The following is a 25,253-nucleotide window of genomic DNA, read 5'->3' as shown; positions in this document are numbered from 1 at the left end:
ATACGAACGAAGAGGGGAAAGTCATAGTAACCGCCCGAAACCAAAATCGGCAAGATGATAATGGCTGCCTATCCCTGACATGCAAAGGCCATCAGCTTGATTTCTATAGGTTTCGATAGGGGTAGGTTTGTAATTTCACTCAAACATGACATAACCGCCTCTCACCCAGATTCTTACACGGTGGGCGCGAAAACACACTGTCTCCTCAGCCAAAATTGACTCCCTCCCCGATTCATATACGGTGGGCGCCAAAAAGAAACACTCGTCGGGAAATATTCGGTGTATGCGAGATTACCGTCCTATCCCCAACCGACTAATATTGATGTGATGTAGGAAATTTTAAATGGGGGCTAAGTTTGTAATTTTCCTCGCATTTGGGACAAGCGCGCCCTGAAGACATGGTTCCCTTTCCTCTCTCCCTCCATTTCCCCATTTGTACTCCGTGGGCGCCAAAACAGCCTCTCCACCCCAGCCTCCTCCGTCCGCCACCCCATCCACCGCCATCCTCCTCCACCATGTCGGAGTTGATACCCCGACACCATCTTCCATTACAAGAGATCGACCACTCTCATCTGCGGCTTCGGACCGGGATCCTTGCATCCCGTCCTCTCACTTCATCCCCGTTGTCATCCACCTTGCCGGCGCCGCTCGTACGACCGTCTCGTCCATCGCGCCCCGCCGCCACCGTCTACTCTGCTAGATCTGCTTCCACGCCGCTGACAGCCATTGCTACCGCAACACCGTCAAATTCTTAGCAGATGCATACATGGCGCCGCACCAGAGGCGGTACTCTTTCGTATATGCTCAACTTATTTATCGCAGCAAGAAAATAGATTTCACTCTAGTTAAATTACAGTAGACTAAATTTCAAAATTGGGTCAGTCGATGTTTCAGAGCTTGCCAAAGTTCGCCGGTGTGAATGAAGGGGCTCGTGTGGGGACGATGGTTGTGGGGGGTGGTGGTGGGGCCTCGCTTAACGAAGAAAACTCGACGTGGGTGGGGGCGGGCGTGGGGGTGGGGTGGCGGAGGAACACATGCGGTGGGGGAGGTTCAGGGGACGGCGGGGGGGGGGGGGGGGGTCGGGGCCGGTGGTTCGGTCAGCGGCCCATGCGGTGTTTTGTATGGGATGAATCAGAGTTGAGGAAGAAGAAGGATTAGGAGACGTAGGATCTTCATCCAACCGCCTGAAATGGTCGACTGACCCAAATGAAAAAACTCATGCGACTTGCATGCAGACATGCCTTTATATTCAATACCATCATCGTACCTGCTTAGCACTGCTCCTGAATCCATCAAGCTAAACAACGTGCCAGTCATAATTCCAAACTTGTTGCTCAAATATGAATCTGATATGATGTTGATATTACTAAAACAGATAACGTGTAATTGGTCAGCTAATGTTCCTACTTTACTTTCGAAAAGCACGGGCACCACATATAGAGAGACAACAGGGATTTGCATTCTTAATGCGCTCTGGTTCATCATGTGTGGGCACTGCGCAACAAACATTTTATTATCCAAAATCTGCTTGCTCTTCGTTAGCATGTTCCTCTTCCGTTCTTCCTTAATAAGTACTCTCTCCGTTCCTAAATAGATGTCTTTGTATAGATTCCGCCATGGACTACATATGGAGTAAAATGAGTGAATTTACACTCTAAAATGTATCTATATACATCTGGATGTGATCCATAGTGGAAATCTCTACAAAGACTTATATTTTGGAACGGAGGGAGTATGATACTGTGGGAAATATGCCCTAGAGGCAATAATAAATTAGTTATTATTATATTTCCTTGTTCATAATAATTGTTTATTATCCATGGTAGAATTGTATTGATAGGAAATTCAGATACATGTGTGGATACATAGACAACACCATGTCCCTAGTAAGCCTCTAGTTGACTAGCTCGTTGATCACTAGATGGTTACGGTTTCCTGACCATGGACATTGTCTGTCGTTGATGACGGGATCACATCATTAGGAGAATGATGTGATGGACAAGACCCAATCCTAAGCCTAGCACAAGATCGTGTAGTTCGTATGCTAAAGCTTTTCTAATGTCAGGTATCATTTCCTTAGACCATGAGATTGTGCAACTCCCGGATACCGTAGGAATGCTTTGGGTGTACCAAACGTCACAACGTAACTGGGTGGCTATAAAGGTGCACTGCGGGTATCTTTGAAAGTGTCTGTTGGGTTGGCACGAATCGAGACTGGGATTTGTCACTCCGTGTAACGGAGAGGTATCTCTGGGCCCACTCGGTAGGACATCATCATAATGTGCACAATTTGACCAAGGAGTTGATCATGGGATGATGTGTTACGGAACGAGTAAAGAGACTTGCCAGTAACGAGATTGAATGAGGTATCGGGATACCGACGATCGAATCTCGGGCAAGTATCGTACCGATAGACAAAGGGAATTGTATACGGGATTGATTAAATCCTCGACATCATGGTTCATCCGATCATATCATCGTGGAACATGTGGGAGCCAACATGGGTATCCAGATCCCGCTGTTGGTTATTGACCGGAGAGTCGTCTCGGTCATGTCTGCATGTCTCCCGAACCCGTAGGGTCTACACACTTAAGGTTCGGTGACGCTAGGGTTGTTGAGATATTAGTATGCGGTAACCCGAAAGTTGTTCGGAGTGCCGGATGAGATCCCGGACGTCACGAGGAGTTCCGGAATGGTCCGGAGGTGAAGATATATATAGGAAGTCCAGTTTCGGCCATCGGGAAGGTTTCGGGGGTAATCGGTATTGTACCGGGACCACCGGAAGGGTCCCGGGGGTCCACCGGGTGGGGCCACCTATCTCAGAGGGGCCCATGGGCTGAAGTGGGAGGGGAACCAGCCCCTGGTGGGCTGGTGCGCCCCCCATGGGCCTCCCCCTGCGCCTAGGGTTGGAAACCCTAGGAGTGGGGGCGCCCCACCTGACTTGGGGCGCAAGTCCTGAAGGAAATATGCCCTAGAGGAAATAATAAAGTTATTATTTATTTCCTTATTTCATGATAAATGTTTATTATTCATGCTAGAATTGTATTAACCGGAAACATAATACATGTGTGAATACATAGACAAAACAAAGTGTCACTAGTATGCCTCTACTTGACTAGCTCGTTAATCAAAGATGGTTATGTTTCCTAACCATGGACAAAGAGTTGTCATTTGATTAACGGGATCACATCATTAGTTGAATGATCTGATTGACATGACCCATTCCATTAGCTTAGCACCCGATCGTTTAGTATGTTGCTATTGCTTTCTTCATGACTTATACATGTTCCTATGACTGAGATTACGCAACTCCCGTTTGCCGGAGGAACACTTTGTGTGCTACCAAACGTCACAACGTAACTGGGTGATTATAAAGGAGCTCTACAGGTGTCTCCAAAGGTACATGTTGGGTTGGCGTATTTCGAGATTAGGATTTGTCACTCCGATTGTCGGAGAGGTATCTCTGGGCCCTCTCGGTAATGCACATCACATAAAGCCTTGCAAGCATTGCAACTAATGAGTTAGTTGTGAGATGATGTATTACGGAACGAGTAAAGAGACTTGCCGGTAACGAGATTGAACTAGGTATTGAGATACCGACGATCGAATCTCGGACAAGTAACATACCGATGACAAAGGGAACAACGTATGTTGTTATGCGGTCTGACCGATAAAGATCTTCGTAGAATATGTGGGAGCCAATATGAGCATCCAGGTTCCGCTATTAGTTATTGACTGGAGACGTGTCTCGGTCATGTCTACATTGTTCTCGAACCCATAGGGTCCGCACGCTTAAGGTTTCAATGACAGTTATATTATGAGTTTATGAGTTTTGATGTACCTAAGGAGTTCGAAGTCCCGGATGAGATCGGGGACTTGACGAGGAGTCTCGAAATGGTCGAGACATAAAGATCGATATATTGGACGACTATATTCGGACATCGGAAAGGTTCCGAGTGACTCGGGTATTTTTCAGAGTACCGGGTAGTTACGGGAGAAGCAATGGGCCTTGATGGGCTTTAGTGGGAAGAGAAGAAAGGGACAAAGGGGGTCTGCGCCCCCCCTCCCCTCTGGTCCGAATTGGACTAGGGAAAAGGGGGCCGGCCACCTTTCCTTCTCCTCTACTTCCTTCTCCCTTCCTCCCCTCTTGGTGGACTCCTACTAGGACTTGGAGTCCTAGTAGGACTCCACATCCTGGCCGCACCAATTGCCTTGGACGGCCTCCTCCTCCTCCATCCTTTATATACTGAGGCAAGGGGCACCCCATGAACACAAGTTGATCCACGTGATCATATTCTTAGCCGTGTGCGGTGCCCCCTTCCACCATAGTCCTCGATAATATTGTAGCGGTGCTTAGGCGAAGCCCTGCGACGGTAGTACATCAAGATCGTCACCACGCCGTCGTGCTGATGGAACTCTTCCTCGACACTTTGCTGGATCGGAGTCCGGGGATCGTCATCGAGCTGAACGTGTGCTAGAACTCGGAGGTGCCGTAGTTTCGGTGCTTGATCGGTCGGGCCGTGGAGACGTACGACTACATCAACCAAACGCTTCCGTTGTCGATCTACAAGGGTACGTAGATCATACTCTCCCCTCTCGTTGCTATGCATCACCATGATCTTGCGTGAGCGTAGGAATTTTTTTGAAATTACTACGAAACCCAACAGTGGCATCCGAGCCTAGGTTTTATATGTTGATGTTATATGCACGAGTAGAACACAAGTGAGTTGTGGGCGATATAAGTCATACTTCTTACCAGCATGTCATACTTTGGTTCAGCGGTATTGTTGGACGAAGCGGCCCGGACCGACATTACGCGTACACTTACGCGAGACCGGTTCTCCCGATGTGCTTTGCACATAGGTGGCTTGCGGGTGACAGTTTCTCCAACTTTAGTTGAACCGAGTGTGGCTACGCCCGGTCCTTGCGAAGGTTAAAACAGCACCAACTTGACAAACTATCGTTTCGGTTTTGATGTGTAGGTAAGATTGGTTCTTGCTTAAGCCCGTAGCAGCCACGTAAAACTCGCAACAACAAAGTAGAGGACGTCTAACTTGTTTTTGCAGGGCATGTTGTGATGTGATATGGTCAAGACATGATGCTAAATTTTATTGTATGAGATGATCATGTTTTGTAACCGAGTTATCGGCAACTGGCAGGAGCCATATGGTTGTCGCTTTATTGTATGCAATGCAATCGTGCTGTAATGCTTTACTTTATCACTGAGCGGTAGCGATAGTCATGGAAGCATGAGATTGGCGAGACGACAATGATGCTATGATGGAGATCAAGGTGTCGCGCCGGTGACGATGGTGATCACGACGGTGCTTCGAGGATGGAGATCACAAGCACAAGATGATGATGGCCATATCATATCACTTATATTGATTGCATGTGATGTTTATCTTTTATGCATCTTATCTTGCTTTGATTGATGGTAGCATTATAAGATGATCTCTCACTAATTATCAATAAGTGTTCTCCCTGAGTATGCACCGTTGCGAAAGTTCTTCGTGCTGAGACACCACGTGATGATCGGGTGTGATAGGCTCTACGTTCAAATACAACAGGTGCAAAACAGTTGCACACGCGGAATACTCAGGTTATACCTGACGAGCCAAGCATATACAGATATGGCCTCGGAACACAGAGACCGAAAGGTCGAGCGTGAATCATATAGTAGATATGATCAACATAATGATGTTCACCAATGAAACTACTCCATCTCACGTGATGATCGGACGTGGTTTAGTTAATTTGGATCACGTGATCACTTAGAGGATTAGAGGGATGTCTATCTAAGTGGGAGTTCTTAAGTAATATGATTAAATTGAACTTAAATTTATCATGAACTTAGTCCTGGTAGTATTTTGCAAATTATGTTATAGATCAATAGCTCGCGTTGTTGCTTCCCTGTGTTTATTTTGATATGTTCCTAGAGAAAATTGTGTTGAAAGAGGTTAGTAGCAATGATGCGGATTGGATCCGTGATCTGAGGTTTATCCTCATTGCTGCATAGAAGAATTATGTCCTTGATGCACCGCTAGGTGACGGACCTATTGCAGGAGCAGATGCAGACGTTATGAACGTTTGGCTAGCTCAATATGATGACTACTTGATAGTTTAGTGCACCATGCTTAATGGCTTAGAATCGGGACTTCAAAGACGTTTTGAACATCATGGAGCATATGAGATGTTCCAGGAGTTGAAGTTAATATTTCAAGCAAATACCCGAGTTGAGAGATATGAAGTCTCCAACAAGTTCTATAGCTAAAAGATGGAGGAGAATCGCTCAACTAGTGAGCATGTGCTCTGATTGTCTGAGTACTACAATCGCTTGAATCAAGTGGGAGTTAATCTTCCAGATAAGATAGTGATTGACAGAATTCTCTAGTCACCATCACCAAGTTAGTAGAACTTCGTGATGAACTATGATATGCAAGGGATAACGAAAACGATTCCCAAGCTCTTCCTAATGCGGAAATTGACGAAGGTAGAAATCGAGAAAAAACATCAAGTGTTGATGGTAGACAAGACCACTAGTTTCAAGAAAAGGGCAGAGGGAAGAAGGGGAACTTCAAGAAGAACAGAAAGCAAGTTGCTGCTCAAGTGAAGAAGCCCAAGTCTGGTCCTAAGCCTGAGACTAAGTGTTTCTACTGTAAAGGGACTGGTCACTGGAAGCGGAACTACCCCAAGTGATTGGCAAATAAGAAGGATGGCAAAGTGAACATAAGTATATTTGATATACATGTTATTGATGTGTACTTTACTAGTGTTTATAGCAACCTCTCAGTATTTGATACTAGTTCAGTTGCTAAGATTAGTAACTCGAAACGGGAGTTACAGAATAAACAGAGACTAGTTAAGGGTGAAGTGATGATGTGTGTTGGAAGTGGTTCCAAGATTGATATGATCATCATCGCACACTCCCTATACTTTCGGGATTAGTGTTGAACCTAAATAAGTGTTATTTGGTGTTTGCGTTAAGCATGAATATGATTTGATCATGTTTATTGTAATATGGTTATTCATTTAAGTAAGAGAATAAATTGTTGTTCTGTTTACCTGAATAAAACCTTATATGGTTACATACCCAATGAAAATAGTTTGTTGGATCTCGATCGTAGTGATACACATATTGAAACCAAAAGATGCAAAGTTAATAATGATAATGCAACTTATTTGTAGCACTGTCGTTCAGGTCATATTGGTGTAAAGCGCATGAAGAAACTCCATGCTAATGGGATTTTGGAATCACTTGATTATGAATCACTTGATGCTTGTGAACCATGCCTCATGGGCAAGATGACTAAGACTCCGTTCTCCGGAGCGAGCAACTGACTTATTGGAAATAATACATACTGATGTATGCGGTCCGATGAGTGTTAAGGCTCACGGCAAGTATTGTTATTTTCTGAACTTCACAAATGATTTGAGCAGATATGGGTATATCTACTTGATGAAACATAAGTCTGAAACATTTGAAAAGTTCAAAGAATATCAGAGTGAAGTGGAAAATCATCATGACAAGAAAATAAAGTTTCTACGATCTGATCGCGGAGACAAATATTTGGGTTACGAGTTTGGTCTTCAATTAAAACAATGTGGAATAGTTTCACAAACTCATGCCACATGGAACACCACAGCATAATGGTGTGTCCGAACGTCATAACCGTACTTTATTGGATATAAGTGCAATCTATGATGTCTCTTACCAATCTACCACTATCGTTTTGGGGTTATGCATTAGAGACAGCTGCATTCACGTTAAAAGGGCACCATCTAAATCTGTTGAGACGACACCGTATGAACTGTGGTTTGGCAAGAAACCAAAGTTGTCGTTTCTTAAAGTTTGGGGTTGCAATGCTTATGTGAAAAAGTTTCATCCTGATAAGCGCAAACCCAAATCGGAAAAGTGTGTCTTCATAGGATACCCAAAAGGTTACTATTGGGTATACCTTCTATCACAGATCCAAAGGCAAGACATTCGTTGCTAAGAATGGATCCTTTCTAGAGAAGGAGGTTCTCTCGAAAGAAGTGAGTGGGAGGAAAGTAGAACTTGATAAGGTAATTTTACCTTCTCCCTTATTGGAAAATAGTTCATCACAGAAATCTGTTCCTGTGACTACTACACCAATTAGTGAGGAAGCTAATGATGATGATCATGTAACTTCAAATCAAGTTACTACTGAATCTCGTAGGTAAACCAGAGTGAGATCCGCACCAGAGTGGTACGGTAATCCTGTTCTGGAGGTCATGCTACTTGACCATGACGAACCTACGAACTATGAAGAAGCGATGGTGAGCCCAGATTCCGCAAAATGGCTTGAGGCCATGAAATCTGAGATAGGATCCATGTATGAGAACAAAGTATGGACTTTGGTTGACTTGCCCGATGATCGGCAAGCAATTGAGAACAAATGAATCTTCAAGAGGAAGACGGATGCTGATAGTAGTGTTACTATCTACAAAGCTAGAATTGTCACAAAAGGTTTTCGACAAGTTCAAGGTGTTGACTGTGATGAGAGTTTCTCACTCGTATCTATGCTTAAGTCTGTCCGAATCATGTTAGCAATTGCCGCATTTTATGAAATCTGGCAAATGGATAAACAAAACTACATTCCTTAATCGATTTATTAAAGAAGAGTTGTATATGATACAACCAGAAGATTTTGTCAATCCTAAAGGTGCTAACAAAATATGCAAGCTCCAGCGATCCATCTATGGACTGGTGCAAGCATCTCGGAGTTGGAATATACGCTTTGATAAGTTGATCAAAGCATATAGTTTTATACAGACTTGCGATGAATTTTGTATTTATAAGAAAGTGAGTGGGAGCACTACAACATTTCTGATAAGTATATGTGAATGACATATTGTTGATCAGAAATAATGTAGAATTATTCTGCAAAGCATAAAGGAGTGTTTGAAAGGAATTTTCCAAAGAAAGACCTCGGTGAAGCTGCTGACATATTGAACATCAAGATCTATAGAGATAGATCAAGACGCTTGATAAGTTTTTTTTCAATGAGTACATACCTTGACAAGATTTTGAAGTAGTTCAAAATAGAACAGTCAAAGAAAGAGCTCTTGTCTGTGTTACAAGGTGTGAAATTGAGTAAGACTCAAAACCCGACCACGACAGAAGATAGAAAGAGAATGAAAGTCATTCCCTATGCCTCAGCCATAGGTTCTATAAAGTATGACATGCTATGTACCAGATCTATTGTATACCCTACACTGATTTTGGCAAGGTAGTACAATAGTGATCTAGGAGTAGATCACTGGACAGCGGTCAAAATTATCCTTAGTGGAATAAGGATATGTTTCTCGATTATGGAAGTGAAAAAAGGTTCGTCGTAAAGGGTTACGCCGATGCAAGTTTTGACACTAATCTAGATGAATCTAAGTCTCAATCTAGATACATATTGAAAGTGGGAGCAATTAGCTAGAGTAGCTCCGTACAGAGCATTGTTGACATAAATATTTGCAAAATACTTACGGATCTGAATATAACAGACCCGGTGACTAAAATTATCTCACAAGCAAAACATGATCACACCTTAGTACTCTTTGGGTGTTAATCACATAGCGATGTGAACTAGATTACTGACTCTAGTAAACCCTTTGGGTGTTGGTCACATATCGATGTGGACTATGGGTGTTAAACACATGGTGATGTGAACTATTGCTATTAAATCACATGGCGATGTGAACTAGATTATTGACTCTAGTGCAAGTGGGAGACTGAAGGAAATATGCCCTAGAGGCAATAATAAAGTTATTATTTATTTCCTTATTTCATGATAAATGTTTATTATTCATGCTAGAATTGTATTAACCGGAAACATAATACATGTGTGAATACATAGACAAAACAGAGTGTCACTAGTATGCCTCTACTTGACTAGCTCGTTAATCAAAGATGGTTATGTTTCCTAACCATGGACAAAGAGTTGTCATTTGATTAACGGGATCACATCATTAGTTGAATGATCTGATTGACATGACCCATTCCATTAGCTTAGCACCCGATCGTTTAGTATGTTGCTATTGCTTTCTTCATGACTTATACATGTTCCTATGACTATGAGATTACGCAACTCCCGTTTGCCGGAGGAACACTTTGTGTGCTACCAAACGTCACAATGTAACTGGGTGATTATAAAGGAGCTCTACAGGTGTCCCCAAAGGTACATGTTGGGTTGGCGTATTTCGAGATTAGGATTTGTCACTCCGATTGTCGGAGAGGTATCTCTGGGCCCTCTCGGTAATGCACATCACATAAAGCCTTGCAAGCATTGCAACTAATGAGTTAGTTTTGAGATGATGTATTACGGAACGAGTAAAGAGACTTGCCGGTAACGAGATTGAACTAGGTATTGAGATACCGACGATCGAATCTCGGGCAAGTAACATACCGATGACAAAGGGAACAACGTATGTTGTTATGCGGTCTGACCTATAAAGATCTTCGTAGAATATGTGGGATCCAATATGAGCATCCAGGTTCCGCTATTGGTTATTGACTGGAGACGTGTCTCGGTCATGTCTACATTGTTCTCAAACCCGTAGGGTCCGCACGCTTAAGGTTTCAATGACAGTTATATTATGAGTTTATGAGTTTTGATGTACTGAAGGAGTTCGGAGTCCCGGATGAGATCGGGGACATGACGAGGAGTCTCGAAATGGTCGAGACATAAAGATCGATATATTGGACGACTATATTCGGACATCGGAAAGGTTCCGAGTGATTCGGGTATTTTTCAGAGTACCGGGTAGTTACGGGAGAAGCAATGGGCCTTGATGGGCTTTAGAGGGAAGAGAAGAAAGGGCCAAAGGGCTGCTGCGCCCCCCCTCCCCTCTGGTCGGAATTGGACTAGGGAAAAGGGGGGCGACCACCTTTCCTTCTCCTCTACTTCCTTCTCCCTTCCTCCCCTCTTGGTGGACTCCTACTAGGACTTGGAGTCCTAGTAGGACTCCACATCCTGGCCGCACCAATTGGCTGGCCTCCTCCTCCTCCATCCTTTATATACTGAGGCAAGGGGCACCCCATGAACACAAGTTGATCCACATGATCATATTCTTAGCCGTGTGCGGTGCCCCCTTCCACCATAGTCCTCGATAATATTGTAGCGGTGCTTAGGCGAAGCCCTGCGACGGTAGTACATCAAGATCGTCACCACGCCGTCGTGCTGACGGAACTCTTCCCTGACACTTTGCTGGATCGGAGTCCGGGGATCGTCATCGAGCTGAACGTGTGCTAGAACTCGGAGGTGCCATAGTTTCGGTGCTTGATCGGTCGGGCCGTGGAGACGTACGACTACATCAACCAAACGCTTCCGTTGTCGATCTACAAGGGTACGTAGATAATACTCTCCCCTCTCGTTGCTATGCATCACCATGATCTTGCGTGAGCGTAGGAATTTTTTTGAAAATACTACGAAACCCAACAAGTCCCCCCCTTGGCCGCCCCCCCCCCCTTGGAGATTGGATCTCCTAGGGCCGGAGCCCCCCCTAGGGGTCCTATATATAGTGGGGGGAGGGAGGGCAGCCGCACCCAAGTCCCTGGCGCCTCCCTCTCCCTCCATGACACCTCTCCCTCTCATTGGTGCTTGGCGAAGCCCTGCCGAGATCCCGCTGCTTCCACCACCACGCCGTCGTGCTGCTGGATCTCCATCAACCTCTCCTCTCCCCTTGCTGGATCAAGAAGGAGGAGACGTCTCTCCGTTCCGTACGTGTGTTGAACGTGAAGGTGCCGTCCGTTCGGCGCTTGGATCATCAGTGATTTGGATCACGACGAGTACGACTCCATCAACCCCGTTCTCTTGAACGCTTCCGCTTAGCGATCTTCAAGGGTATGAAGATACACTTCCTCTCTCTCTCTCTCGTTGCTAGTATCTCCTAGATTGATCTTGGTGACATGTAGGAAATTTTTGAATTATTGCTACATTCCCCAACAGTGGCATCATGAGCCAGGTCTATGTGTAGATTCTATGCACGAGTAGAACACAAAGCAGTTGTGGGCGATGATTTGTTCAATTTGCTTACCGTTACTAGTCTTATCTTGATCCGGCGGCATTGTGGGATGAAGCGGCCCGGACCGACCTTACACGTACGCTTACGTGAGACTGGTTCCACCGACTGACATGCACTTGATGCATAAGGTGGCTGGCGGGTGTCTGTCTCTCCCACTTTAGTCGGATCGGATTCGATGAAAAGGGTCCTTATGAAGGGTAAATAGCAATTGGCATATCACCGTTGTGCTTTTGCGTAGGTAAGAAACGTTCTTGCTAGAAACCCATAGCAGCCATATAAAACATGCAACAACAATTAGAGGACGTCTAACTTGTTTTTGCAGGGTATGCTATGTGATGTGATATGGCCAAAAGGATGTGATGAATGACATATGTGATGTATGAGATTGATCATGTTCTTGTAATAGGAATCACGACTTGCATGTCGATGAGTATGACAACAGGCAGGAGCCATAGGAGTTGTCTTAATTTATTTATGACATGCATGTCAATGAAAATTCCATGTAATTACTTTACTTTATTGCTAACCGTTAGCCATAGTAGTAGAATAAATAGTTGGCGAGGCAACTTCATGAAGACACGATGATGGAGATCATGGTGTCATGCCGGTGACGAAGGTGATCATGCCGCACCTCGAAGATGGAGATCAAAAGGCGCAAGATGATATTGGCCATATCATGTCACTTTATGATTTGCATGTGATGTTTGTCATGTTTACATCTTATTTGCTTAGAATGACGATAGCATAAATAAGATGATCCCTCGCTGAAATTTCAAGAAAAGTGTTCCCTCTAACTGTGCACCGTTGCGAAGGTTCGTTGTTTCGAAGCAACACGTGATGATCGGGTGTGATAGATTCTAACATTCGCATACAACGGGTGTAAGCCAGATTTACACATGCGAAACACTTAGGTTGACTTGACGAGCCTAGCATGTACAGACATGGCCTCGGAACACGGAAGACCGAAAGGTCGAACATGAGTCGTATAGTGGATATGATCAACATGAAGATGTTCACCGATGATGACTAGTCCGTCTCACGTGATGATCGGACACGGCCTAGTTGACTCGGATCATGTATCACTTAGATGACTAGAGGGATGTCTATCTAAGTGGGAGTTCATTGAATAATTTGATTTGATGAACTTAATTATCATTAACATAGTCAAAAGGTCTTTGCAAATTATGTCATAGCTCACACTTTGATTCTACTGTTTTAGATATGTTCCTAGAGAAAATTTAGTTGAGAGTTGATAGTAGCAATTATGCGGACTGGGTCCCTGAACTAAGGATTGTCCTCGTTGCCGCACAGAAGGGTTATGTCCTTAATGCACCGCGCAGTGCGTTGAACCTCGGGCGTCGTCTGTAGATGTTGGGAAACATCTGACATACACGTTTTGATGACTACGTGATAGTTCAGTGCGTAATACTAACGGTTTAGAATTGTGGCACCAAAGACGTTTTTGAAACGTCGCAGAACATATGAGATGTTCCAAAGACTGAAATTGGGATTTCAGACTAGTGCCCACGTCAAGAGGTATGAGACCTCTGACAAGTTTCTTAAGCCTGCAAACTAAGGGAGAAAAGCTCAATCGTTGAGCATGTGCTCAGATTGTCTAAGTACTACAATCGCTTGAATCGAGTGGGAGTTAATCTTCCAGATGAAATAGTAATGATTCTCCATAGTCACTGCCACCAAGCTATTGGAGCTTCGTGATGAACTATAACATATCAGGGATAGACATGATGATCCTTGAGCAACTCGCGATGTTTGACACCGCGAAAGTAGAAATCAAGTAGGAGCATCAATTGTTGATGGTTAAACCACTAGTTTCAAGAAGGGCAAGGGACAGAATGGATACTTCATGAGACGGCAAGTCAGTTGCTGCTCTAGTGAAGAAACCCAAGGTTGAACCAAACCCGAGACTAAGTGCTTCTGTAATGAGGGAACAGTCACTGAAGCAGAACTACCCTAGATACTTGGTAGATGAGAAGGCTGGCAAGGTCGACAGAAGTATTTTGGAAATACGTTATATTAATGTGTACTTTACTAGTACTCCTAGTAGCACCAGGGTATTAAAATAGCGGTTCAGTTGCTAAGTGTTAGTAACTCGAAATAAAAGGCTACGGAATAAACGAAGACTAGCTGAAGGTGAGATGATGATTTGTGTTGGAAGTGTTTCCAAGATTGATGTGATCAAGAATCGCATGCTCCCTCTACCATTGAGATTGGTGTTAAACCTAAATAATTGTTATTTGGTGTTTGCGTTGAGCATAGACATTATTGGATTATGTTTATCGCAATACGGTTATTCATTTAAAGAGAATAATGGTTATTCTGTTTATTTGAATAATACCTTCAATGGTCTTGCACCTAAAATGAATGGTTTATTGAATCTCGATCGTAGTGATACACATGTTCATGCCAAAAGATATAAGATAGTAATGATAGTACCACATACTTGTGGCACTGCCATTTGAGTCATGTTGGTATAAAACGCATGAAGAAGCTCCATGTTGATGGATCTTTGGACTCACTCGTTTTTAAAGATTGAGACATGCGAACCATGTCTATTGGTAGATATGCATGAAGAAACTCCATACAGATGGATCATTTGGACTCACTTGATTTTGAATCACTTGACACATGCAAATCATACCACATGGGCAAGATGACTGAAAGGCCTCGTTTTTAGTAAGATGGAACAAGAAAGCAACTTGTTGGAAGTAATACATTTTGATGTGTGCAGTCCAATGAGTGCGGAGGCACGCAGTGGATATCGTTATGTTCTTACTTCATAGATGATTTGAGTAGATACTGAGTATATTTACTTGATGAAACACAAGTCTGAATTATTGAAAGGTTTAAGTAATTTTAGAGTGAAGTTGAAGATCGTCATGACAAGATGATAAAATGTTTATGATATGATCATAGAGATGAATATCCGAGTTATGAGTTTGGCACACAATTAAGACATTGTGGAAATTGTTTCACAACTAATACCGCCTGGACCACCATAGTGTGATGGTGTGTCCGAACATCACAACTGCACCCTATTGGATATGGTGCATACCATGATGTCTCTTATTGAATTTCCACTATCGTTTATGGGTTAGGCATTAGGGACAACCGCACTCACTTTAAATAGGGCACCACACAATTCCGTTGAGACGACACCGTGCGAACTATGGTTTAGAGAAACCTAAGCTGTCGTTTCTTGAAAGTTTGGGGCTGTGATGCTTATGTGAAAAGGTTTCAGGCTGATAAGCTCAAATCCAAAGCGGATAAATGCATCTTCATAGAATACCCAAAACAGTTGGGTATACCTCCTATTTCAGATCCGGAAGCAAAATTGATTGTTTCTAGAAAAGGGTCCTTTCTCGAGGAAAAGTTTCTCCCAAAAGAATTGACTGGGAGGATAGTGGAGACTTGATGAGGTTATTGAACCGTCACTTCAACTAGTGTGTAGCATGGCACAGAAAGTTGTTCTTGTGGCACCTACACCAATTGAAGTGGAAGCTTATGATAGTGATCATGAAACTTCGGATCAAGTCACTAGCAAACCTCATAGGTCGACAAGGATGTGTACTACATAAGAGTGGTACGTAATCCTATCTTGGAAGTCATATTGCTAGACAACAATGAACCTACGAGCTATGGAGAAGCGATGGTGGGCCCGAATTCCGATGAATGGCTCGAGGCCATAAATCCGAGAGAGGATCCATGTATAAAACAAAGTATAGACTTTGAAAAGAACTACTTGATGGTCATAAGGCTGTTGGGTACAGATGTATTTTAAAAGGAAGACCGACAATGATGGTAAGTGTCACCATTAAGAAAGCTCGACTTGTCGTTAAGATGTTTCCCGACAAGTTCTAGGAGTTGACTAAGATGAGACTTTCCCACTCATAACGATGCTAAGAGTCTGTTGGAATTATGTTAGCAGTTACTGCATTATTTATGAAATCTTGCAGATAGGATGTCAAAACATTGTTTCCTCGATGTTTTTCTTGAGGAAAGGTTGTATGTGATACAACCAGAAGGTTTTGTCAATCTTGAAAGATGCTAACAAGTATGCAAAGCTCCAGCAATCCTTCTAAGGACTGGAGTAAGCATCTCAGAATTGGAATGTACGCTTTGATGAGATGATCAAAGATTTTGGGTTTATACAAAGTTTATGAGAAACTTGTATTTCCAAAGAAGTGAGTGCGAGCACTATAGAATTTTTGATGAGTATATGTTGTTAACATATTATTGATCAGAAATGATGTAGAATTTTTGGAAAGCATACAAGGTTATTTGAAAAGTGGTTTTAATGGAAAACCTGGATTAAGCTACTTGAACATTGAGCATCAAGATCTATAAGGATAGATCAAAATCGCTTAATAGTGCTTCCAAACGAACACATACCATGACAAAATTTTGAAGGAGTTCAAAATAGATCGGCAAAGAAGGAGTTCTTGGCTGTGTTATAAGGTATGAGTATTGAGTAAAACTCAAGACCTGACCATGGAAGAATAGAGAGAAAGGACGAAGGTCGTCCCCTATGCTTTAGACGTAGGCTCTAAAGTATGCAATATTGTGTACCGCACCTGAAGCGTGCTAAGCCTTGAGTCAGTCAAGGGGTACAAGTGTGATCTAGGAATGGATCACAGGACAACGGTCAAGGTTATCCTTAGTAACTAGTGGACAAAGGAATTTTCTCGATTATGGAGGTGGTAAAAGAGTTCGTCGTAAAGGGTTACGCCGATGCAATCTTTGACACTAATCTGGATGATTCTCAGTAGTAAACCGGATTCGTATAGTAGAATAGTTATTTGGAATAGCTCCAAAAAGAGCGTGGTAGCTGCATCTACAAGATGACATAGAGATTTGTAAAGCACACACGGATCTGAAAGGTTCAGACCCGTTGACTATAACATCTCTCACAAGCATAACATGATCAAACCCAGAAATCATTGAGTGTTAATCACATGGTAATGTGAACTAGATTATTGACTCTAGTAAACTCTTTGGGTGTTAGTCACATGGGGATGTGACCTTGAGTGTTAATCACATAACGATGTGAACTGGATTATTGACTCTAGTGCAAGTGGGAGACTGTTGGAAATATAACCTAGAGGCAATAATAAATTAGTTATTATTATATTTCCTTGTTCATAATAATCGTTTATTATCCATGCGAGAATTGTATTGATAGGAAACTCAGATACAAGTGTGGATACATAGACAACACCATGTCCCTAGTAAGCCTCTAGTCGACTAGCTCGTTGATCAATAGATGGTTACGGTTTCCTGACCATGGACATTGGATGTTGTTGATGACGGGATCACATCATTAGGAGAATGATGTGATGGACAAGACCCAATCCTAAGCCTAGCACAAGATCGTGTAGTTCGTATGCTAAAGCTTTTCTAATGTCAAGTATCATTTCCTTAGACCATGAGATTGTGCAACTCCCGGATACCATAGGAATGCTTTGGGTGTACCAAACGTCACAACGTAACTGGGTGGCTATAAAGGTGCACTGCGGGTATCTCCGAAAGTGTCTGTTGGGTTGGCACGAATCGAGACTGGGATTTATCACTTCGTGTAACGGAGAGGTATCTCTGGGCCCACTCGGTAGGACATCATCATAATGTGCACAATGTGACCAAGGACTTGATCACGGGATGATGTGTTATGGAACGAGTAAAGAGACTTGCCGGTAACGAGATTGAGCGAGGTATCGGGATACCGACGATCGAATCTCGGGCAAGTATCGTACTGATAGACAAAGGGAATTGTATACGGGATTGATTAAATCCTCGACATTGTGGTTCATCCGATCAGATCATCGTGGAACATGTGGGAGCCAATATGGGTATCCAGATCCCGCTGTTGGTTATTGACCGGAGAGTCGTCTCGGTCATGTCTGCGTGTCTCCCGAACCCGTAGGGTCTACACACTTAAGGTTCGGTGACGCTAGGGTTGTAGAGATATTAGTATGCGGTAACCCGAAAGTTGTTCGGAGTCCCGGATGAGATCCCAAACTTTACGAGGAGTTCCGGAATGGTCCGGAGGTGAAGATTTATATATAGGAAGTCTAGTTTCGGCCATCAGGAAGGTTTCGGGGGTAATCGGTATTGTACTGGGACCACCGGAAGGGTCCCGGGGGTCCACTGTGTGGGGCCACCTATCCCGGAGGGGCCCATGGGCTGAAGTGGGAGGGGAACCAGCCCCTGGTGGGCTGGTGCGCCCCCCATGGGCCTCCCCCCTGCGCCTAGGGTTGGAAACCCTAGGAGTGGGGGGCGCCCCACCTGACTTGGGGGGCAAGTCCCCCCCTCCTTGGCTGCCGCCCCCCTTAGAGATTGGATCTCGTAGGGCCGGCGCCCCCCTAGGGGTGCTATATATAGTGGGGGGAGGGAGGGCAGCCGCACCCAAGTCCCTGGCGTCTCCCTATCCCTCCGTGACACCTCTCCCTCTCGTTGGTGCTTGGCGAAGCCCTGTCGAGATCCCGCTGCTTCCACCACCACGCCGTCGTGCTGCTGGATCTCCATCAACCTCTCCTCTCCCCTTGCTGGATCAAGAACGAGGAGACGTCTCTCCGTTCCGTACGTGTGTGGAACGCGGAGGTGCCGTCTGTTCGGCGCTAGGATCATCGGTGATTTGGATCACGACGAGTATGACTACATCAACCCCATTCTCTTGAACGCTTCCGCTTAGCGATCTTCAAGGGTATGAAGATACACTCCCTCTCTCTCGTTGCTAGTATCTCCTAGATTGATCTTGGTGACACATAGGAAATTTTTGAATTATTGCTACGTTCCCCAACAGATAGTAGTAAAGTATGTTCCTTGTAGTGAAGATGAGCAGGGACATTTGCAGTGTAGAGGTCTATACGGTCGGTTGTGATGGACACTTTCAACTCTTCGGGCCTCTTTGATTCGTAGGATTTTGTAAACATATGAATAGGATTTGTAGTGGCCTGCCCACTTGAATCCTATAAGATTAGCAAGGAAATGCGGGGAGACGTGTCGCCTTTGAGAGTTACACTGATATTAACAGTACCGTACCTTCAGTTGAAGAGAGCTGGTATCCGAAGCCTTTCTAGCCATATCGGCAATTCTACGACATATATTCCAACAAGTTCCAATTTGCTGATTTTACTCCTGATGCTTACGGTTTTCCTATTATATCTACACTATGATCTGTGTAGCTGCTATGTGTCGCACTAGAAGCAGTCCACTCTTGAAGCTAAACAACACACCAATCATAAGTCCAAAGCTTACTTCTTCAAATACGAATTGTGATATGATACTGATATTAGTTAACAGACACACATTTAATTGGTCAGGTAATGCTCCCACTTTATTTTCCAAATGCATGTGGCCACATGTAGAGAGACATCTTGGAATTGCATTTCTTTGGGCATTGTGATTCATCATGAGTGGGCAACCAACATTGTATGCAATGCAGCGGAACCTCAAGAATATGCTTCCTCTTCTGTTCTTTAACATGTTCCTCTTTTGTTATTCTATATTTAGTACGTACAGTATGTTCCTTGTCCCGAAGGGGAGAAGGGACATCTGCAGTCAACAGTTGATAGAGCTGGCCTGTAATCGATAGGCTTTCAATTAGCAGCGTCCATACAACACCATATTTTCCAGTCAGTTCCACTTTCCCGATTGATATATCGTGGTTATGGTGTACCCCATTTATGTACACTACCATCTGCCTAGTTGCTGTGTGCTCTTGTTATCATGGTTTGGCAATAAACTCTCTATACAGTATATTATGAACCTATCATCTGCCAACTATCCTTACTTCTGGAACGTATTTTTGTGTCTACTTGTGCCAGATTATATTAATGCGCGCACCATATTATAGCACACATGAGCTCTCTCATCAGAATCCAGTGATAGCACACAAGGGTTTACAGGGGCGCCCCTATATTAGAATATCCTGTGCATTACAAAGATAATCTCACTACTATTTATGTTTTCATGGTTCTCAGATATTATACGTAATTATAGTGAATATCAGAATCCGCGCATCAAAAGAATATTATGGAACACTTCAACGACTTACAAAATTGGCACCAAGGCATTGAGTGCCATTCTGGATGCAATGAGACTCATGCGCTCCCACCTATAGATTCTTGTTCAGAATATGATCCTAATGACTATTCTAACCTCGGAGAATCAAAGGCAGATGGCTTGTCTTGTTCATCCGTCAAGGTGCATGTTCTAATTGGGTAAGGTTTTATTGATTGCGCGTATCTTGCATATGTTGTCTTGCATTTCTTCTACTTTGTTGCACCGCCATGTGCTTAGTTTACTCATCATATATGTCTAGATGCCATGCCCATCCATTATCAATACATATTCCATCTATCATCATACCATGTTTTTCCACTCAAATGATGTTCATGTGCATCAGACATCAAAAAGGAAGAGGGTGATTGCCGAACCTGAAGGAGCACCAGCAAAGTCCTTGAAAAACATGCTGGTGCCAGAGAAATCAGACAACACCCAATTATATTGGTTGTACAACCAGTGACACAAAACGTAGGACTGACTCCAGCAGACTGTACCCATACTTCACTGGCCACACCACTAGCCCCACCACATAGGACCTGCACTCCAGCTAAAGGTATGCCGATTTTAGTTGCATAGCACCGGCCGTACCACAAAAAAATCCCACTCCAGCAAAAAGTATAGCAAGTCCACCGGCCGAAGACCTATCCCAACTGCAGAGACGACCAATTCTTGTAGATTGGAACCCCACTTTGGTCATTGTTGTAAGTAGGCGAGGGTCAATCTGGATAGTCATTACGATCAAAGCATGCTTGTGCTTTTCAAGGAAGCATTGCAGCAGTATCGGTGTTACCTGAGGAAATCACACTTTGATGGCAAGTCTATAAATGAATTACCGGTGAAGTCTCCTATGCTAAATTTAGAAGACATTGAATGGAAAAACCTTGTTATGCACTGGTCTCGTTCCCAGGATGAGGTACTGTCTATGATATCACCTGACAATTTGAACTTCTACTTTTTTGCATGTGCCTTACGGATCTTTTTTGCAGGAAATCAGCTTGAAGAAGAATTCCTTTTTGAAAAGAACGATAGGATATCGCAAATATGTTGCCCACTGCTTTGCTCTTGTTAGTACCTATTGTCGTGTATCACTGTACTTGCATTCATACCTGGTTCATTATGTGACAGGAGTATGCATGATAGCTTGCTTATCAATTGTTCGCTCCAAACTATCTGATCTATATGAATGGTTACATCAGTGTAGAATGTATCCAATGCGAATGAATTTTTTTAGCTCTGCATTGTTCTTGTAAGTACCTGCTGTCCTTTATCGGTGTACTTATATTGACAGGTAGTTGTTCATGTACCATCACTCTGCAGCTTATTTTCCTTTGCCCTCCATTTTCTACGCATCGGATCTATATTTACCCTTACCATAAGGTTGGATAACACCGATGGTCCTGAATAAGTTTAGCTCTGCATTGCTCTTGGTTGTACCTTTTGCCTGTATCGCTGTACTTACATTTATAGCTACTTGGTCATGTAGCATCACTCTTCATCTTATCTTAAATATTCTCCATTTTTTCTTATACTATCACATCTATATTTACTCTTAACAAAATGTAGAATAAAGGCAATGCTTATGAAGAAGATTTTGTGGTAAACTTCTTGAATTGTCCCCCCCCCATTAGCATGGACAAGGGCTTTATAGAGCCTGTCTTCACCAATAATGTAAGTTTGTCCTTCTCAAGCCTTCAAACTTTGTTGTGTATATTTGGTTAGGCAAGACTGCAACAATTGTTTATTTTTGTTCTTTGCATCAAATTTCATGTTTAAAGTTTATTATGTAGTTCATAAACAAAAGTTTGTCCTTCTCAATTTAAGTTTTCAGTTGTACAACAAGTTCCTTCTTCATACCATGTAAATTAAACTATAAAAAGCAAGTGATCTTCTTTTGCACTGCATGTATGCTTCTGTTCTTGATCCGTAATCCAGTGGTGTGGTGAACCTACCCACTACAACACAATGTCATATTTTGCAATGTCTTAACTCTGAACAATGTCATATCATTCTACTATTATTTAAACCATCTCTTTATTTGCCAATCTGAAATGGGATAAATTGACAGCACACTAACCATTGATACTTATGAGTTCTTGATCTGTAATCCAGTGGTGTCGTGAAGCTGCCAACTGCTTCACAATGTCATTTCCTGCCATGTCTTAACCTGAACAATACCATATTGTGTCCATGCTATTTTAAACTGTATCACTTTATTCGTCAGTAAGAAATGTGATGGATTGTCTGCACTGATACTTATATGTGCAAAACCTGTCATCTGTCTACTTGTTTATCTTCTAGAGTGAGGAGGATATAAGTGTCAAACAAGCGCAGTATCATTAGCTTGCTAAGCTGCTAGCGCTGCAGCTCTCGAGCATGGCTAATCTTTCTTGAACTCTATTGAAGTGTTGTCGCTTTTGTATATTATTTTGTCGGCGTGTTTATTTGCATTGGTGGCGATCTTTGATGCACAGTGTATGTAATCTGTTGTCTGCTTGTGCTTTATTATCATAGTGGCGAACTTTGATGCCTAGTGGATGTAATATGCTGTAATTTCTTTATTATATAGTCTAGGTTTTTCCTTATTCATGATGTTGCAGTTATTTTACCGTATATGTATATCCTATCTTTGCAGTAAACCAGCCAAACCATAAAATTATGGTACATAATCGGGCGTCATGAAAATCACTACATAATTGGTCCGTTAACAGGCCTAAATGTAAACTGGCCCACTAGTAGATTTGGGCCTCTAATAGGCCGAGTAAACTGCTGACCCTATTTTCCACAAGAAAACTCAATGGGCTTTTAGGAGGGTGAAAAGTAGGTTGTGCCTGAAACGTGCCGAACAGCTCACGGGCCGGCAGTAAGCCGAAATAGACCTCGGCCCGTGATTGTGCCAATCACATCACAGGCCATTAATAGGCCAAAATTGTCTCGGTCCTTGTTTGGCCCAATCATATTATCCGCGGTGAGCAGGCCGGATGCAAACCAGGCCGTAGTTAGGCCCAATTATATGACAGGCTTTTAACAGGCCGAAATAAATATAGGGCCAAAATGTTAAACGGGCCTTTAACAAGCCGAAACTAATATCAGGACGAATTACTAAATGGGCCTTTAGCAAGTGGGCCCAAAAGCATAGCGTCCAGTTGACGGGCCGAATTTGATATGGGCCATAATTTAGCCCAAAGCCACTTAAAGGGCCGGATCTGATCTGGGCCGTAATTTGGCCCAGAACTTGGTAAGCTTTTAACGGGCCAGATCTCATATGGGCCTTTATTGGGCCCGGAACATGGCACGCTGTTAATGGACCAGATCAATTATGGGCCGGCATTTGGCCCAAAACATGGCAGCCTATTAACGGTCCAGCCCATTAGTGTCCTCAAAATCTTGTGGGCCTTCAGCTGGGCCGGCCCATTATGGTTGGTGAAATCTCATGGGCCTTTAGCTAGGCCGGCCCATTATGGTCGGCAAAATCTCATGGGCCTTTAGTTGGGCAGGCCCATTATGGTCGGCGAAATCTCGTGGGCCTTTAGTTGGGTCGACCCATTTAATCTTTATGGGCCACTTTTGGACCGTGCCACGTGTTGACCTATCATAGGCGCCTCCTATCCAATCAATGGATGACATCTGTCCCAACGGTGAGCCAACACGTGTTTCCTCCGGCCAATGACAATTTTACACGTGGAAAATCCTCATTGGTCCGGGCTGTTAACGGGTTATCGGATCCAAAACCGGATCCGATAGCTTAACGGCAACCCGTTATGATGGATGTCACGTGTCAGTCACCCTTGACGACAGGACTTCCATGACGCGTGATTTATCGTCATGGAAGTGGACACTTCCGTGATGATAATTTTGGTAATGTCATGGAACACTTCTATGACAGCACAGGTATGACTATCTTGATTTTGTCATAAATTTGTCATCGATGTACATGCATGACAGAAAATGTGACCTACTGCGACAAACACGTATCATCATGGAAGTGTCTTTTTTTGTAGTGTTGAGAATCAAGAGAGAGAGAGAGAGATGAAGCCGTCTACCTACTAACTACGGACCTGAAGGTCTACAAAGAACTACTCACGCATCATTGGAGAGGCACCAATGGAAGTGGTGAACCCCTCTGTGATGGTGTCTAGATTGGATCTGGTGGTTCTGGACTCTGTGGCGGCTGGATGAATATTTCGTCGACTCCCCTAGGGTTCTGGGATTTTTGGGGTATTTATAGAGCAAAGAGGCGGTCCGGGGGGCACCCGAGGTGGGCACAACCTACTAGGGCGCGCCTGGGCCACCTGGCATGCCCTGGTGTGTTGTCCCCTCCTCGGGACTCCCCCCATGTGCAACCAGGGCCCAACATCTTCCTTCTGGTCCATAAAAAATCTCCATAAAGTTTCGTGGCATTTGGACACTTTTTGATATTGATTTTCTGCGATGTAAAAAACATGGAAAAACATCAATTGGCACTTGGCACTATGTCAATAGGTTAGTACCAAAAAATGATATAAAATGACTACAAAATGATTATAAAACATACAAGATTGATAATAAAACAGCATGGAACAATCAAAAATTATAGATATGTTGGAGACGTATCAGTCTCCATCAACATGTATGTACGATAGCACCACCTATCGGAACCACACCAAAAATCTCAGTGTCTAAATTGTGTTTGCTCCCTCCAAACTCCTCCCTTTACCTTCATATGTAAATGTTTTACATTCCACTGCTATACTCTTAGACTTGCATGTGTAGGTTGATTGCTTGACTTGTGCTAAGTTGTTAACATCTGCCTAGACTTAAAATTGGGAAAAGGATATATTTTTAATTGGTCAAGTAGTCTAATCCCCCCTCTAGACATACTTTCGATCCTACAAGTGGTATCAAAGCTTTAGTCTCCATTTTCCTTGACTTCCATAGCTTTTGGTGATCATAGCCTTGGTTTCACAACCTAGGAGAGTATGGCGTCCAGCGAGGGAAATTACCACCGTAGAGGTCCTTACTTTGATGGTACTAATTTTTCTAGTTGGAAGCATAAGATGAAAATGCATATTCTTGGACATAACCCCGTCGTTTGGGCTATTGTGTGTATTGGCTTGCAAGGTGAATTCTTTGATGGGCGAGAACCGAAACGTGAA

The sequence above is a fragment of the Triticum urartu genome, chromosome 3A (genome assembly GCF_056163025.1).
Source record: "Triticum urartu cultivar PI428250 chromosome 3A, HENAU_Tu73, whole genome shotgun sequence".
NCBI lineage: Eukaryota > Viridiplantae > Streptophyta > Magnoliopsida > Poales > Poaceae > Triticum > Triticum urartu.
Note: the sequence above shows the minus strand (reverse complement) of the source record.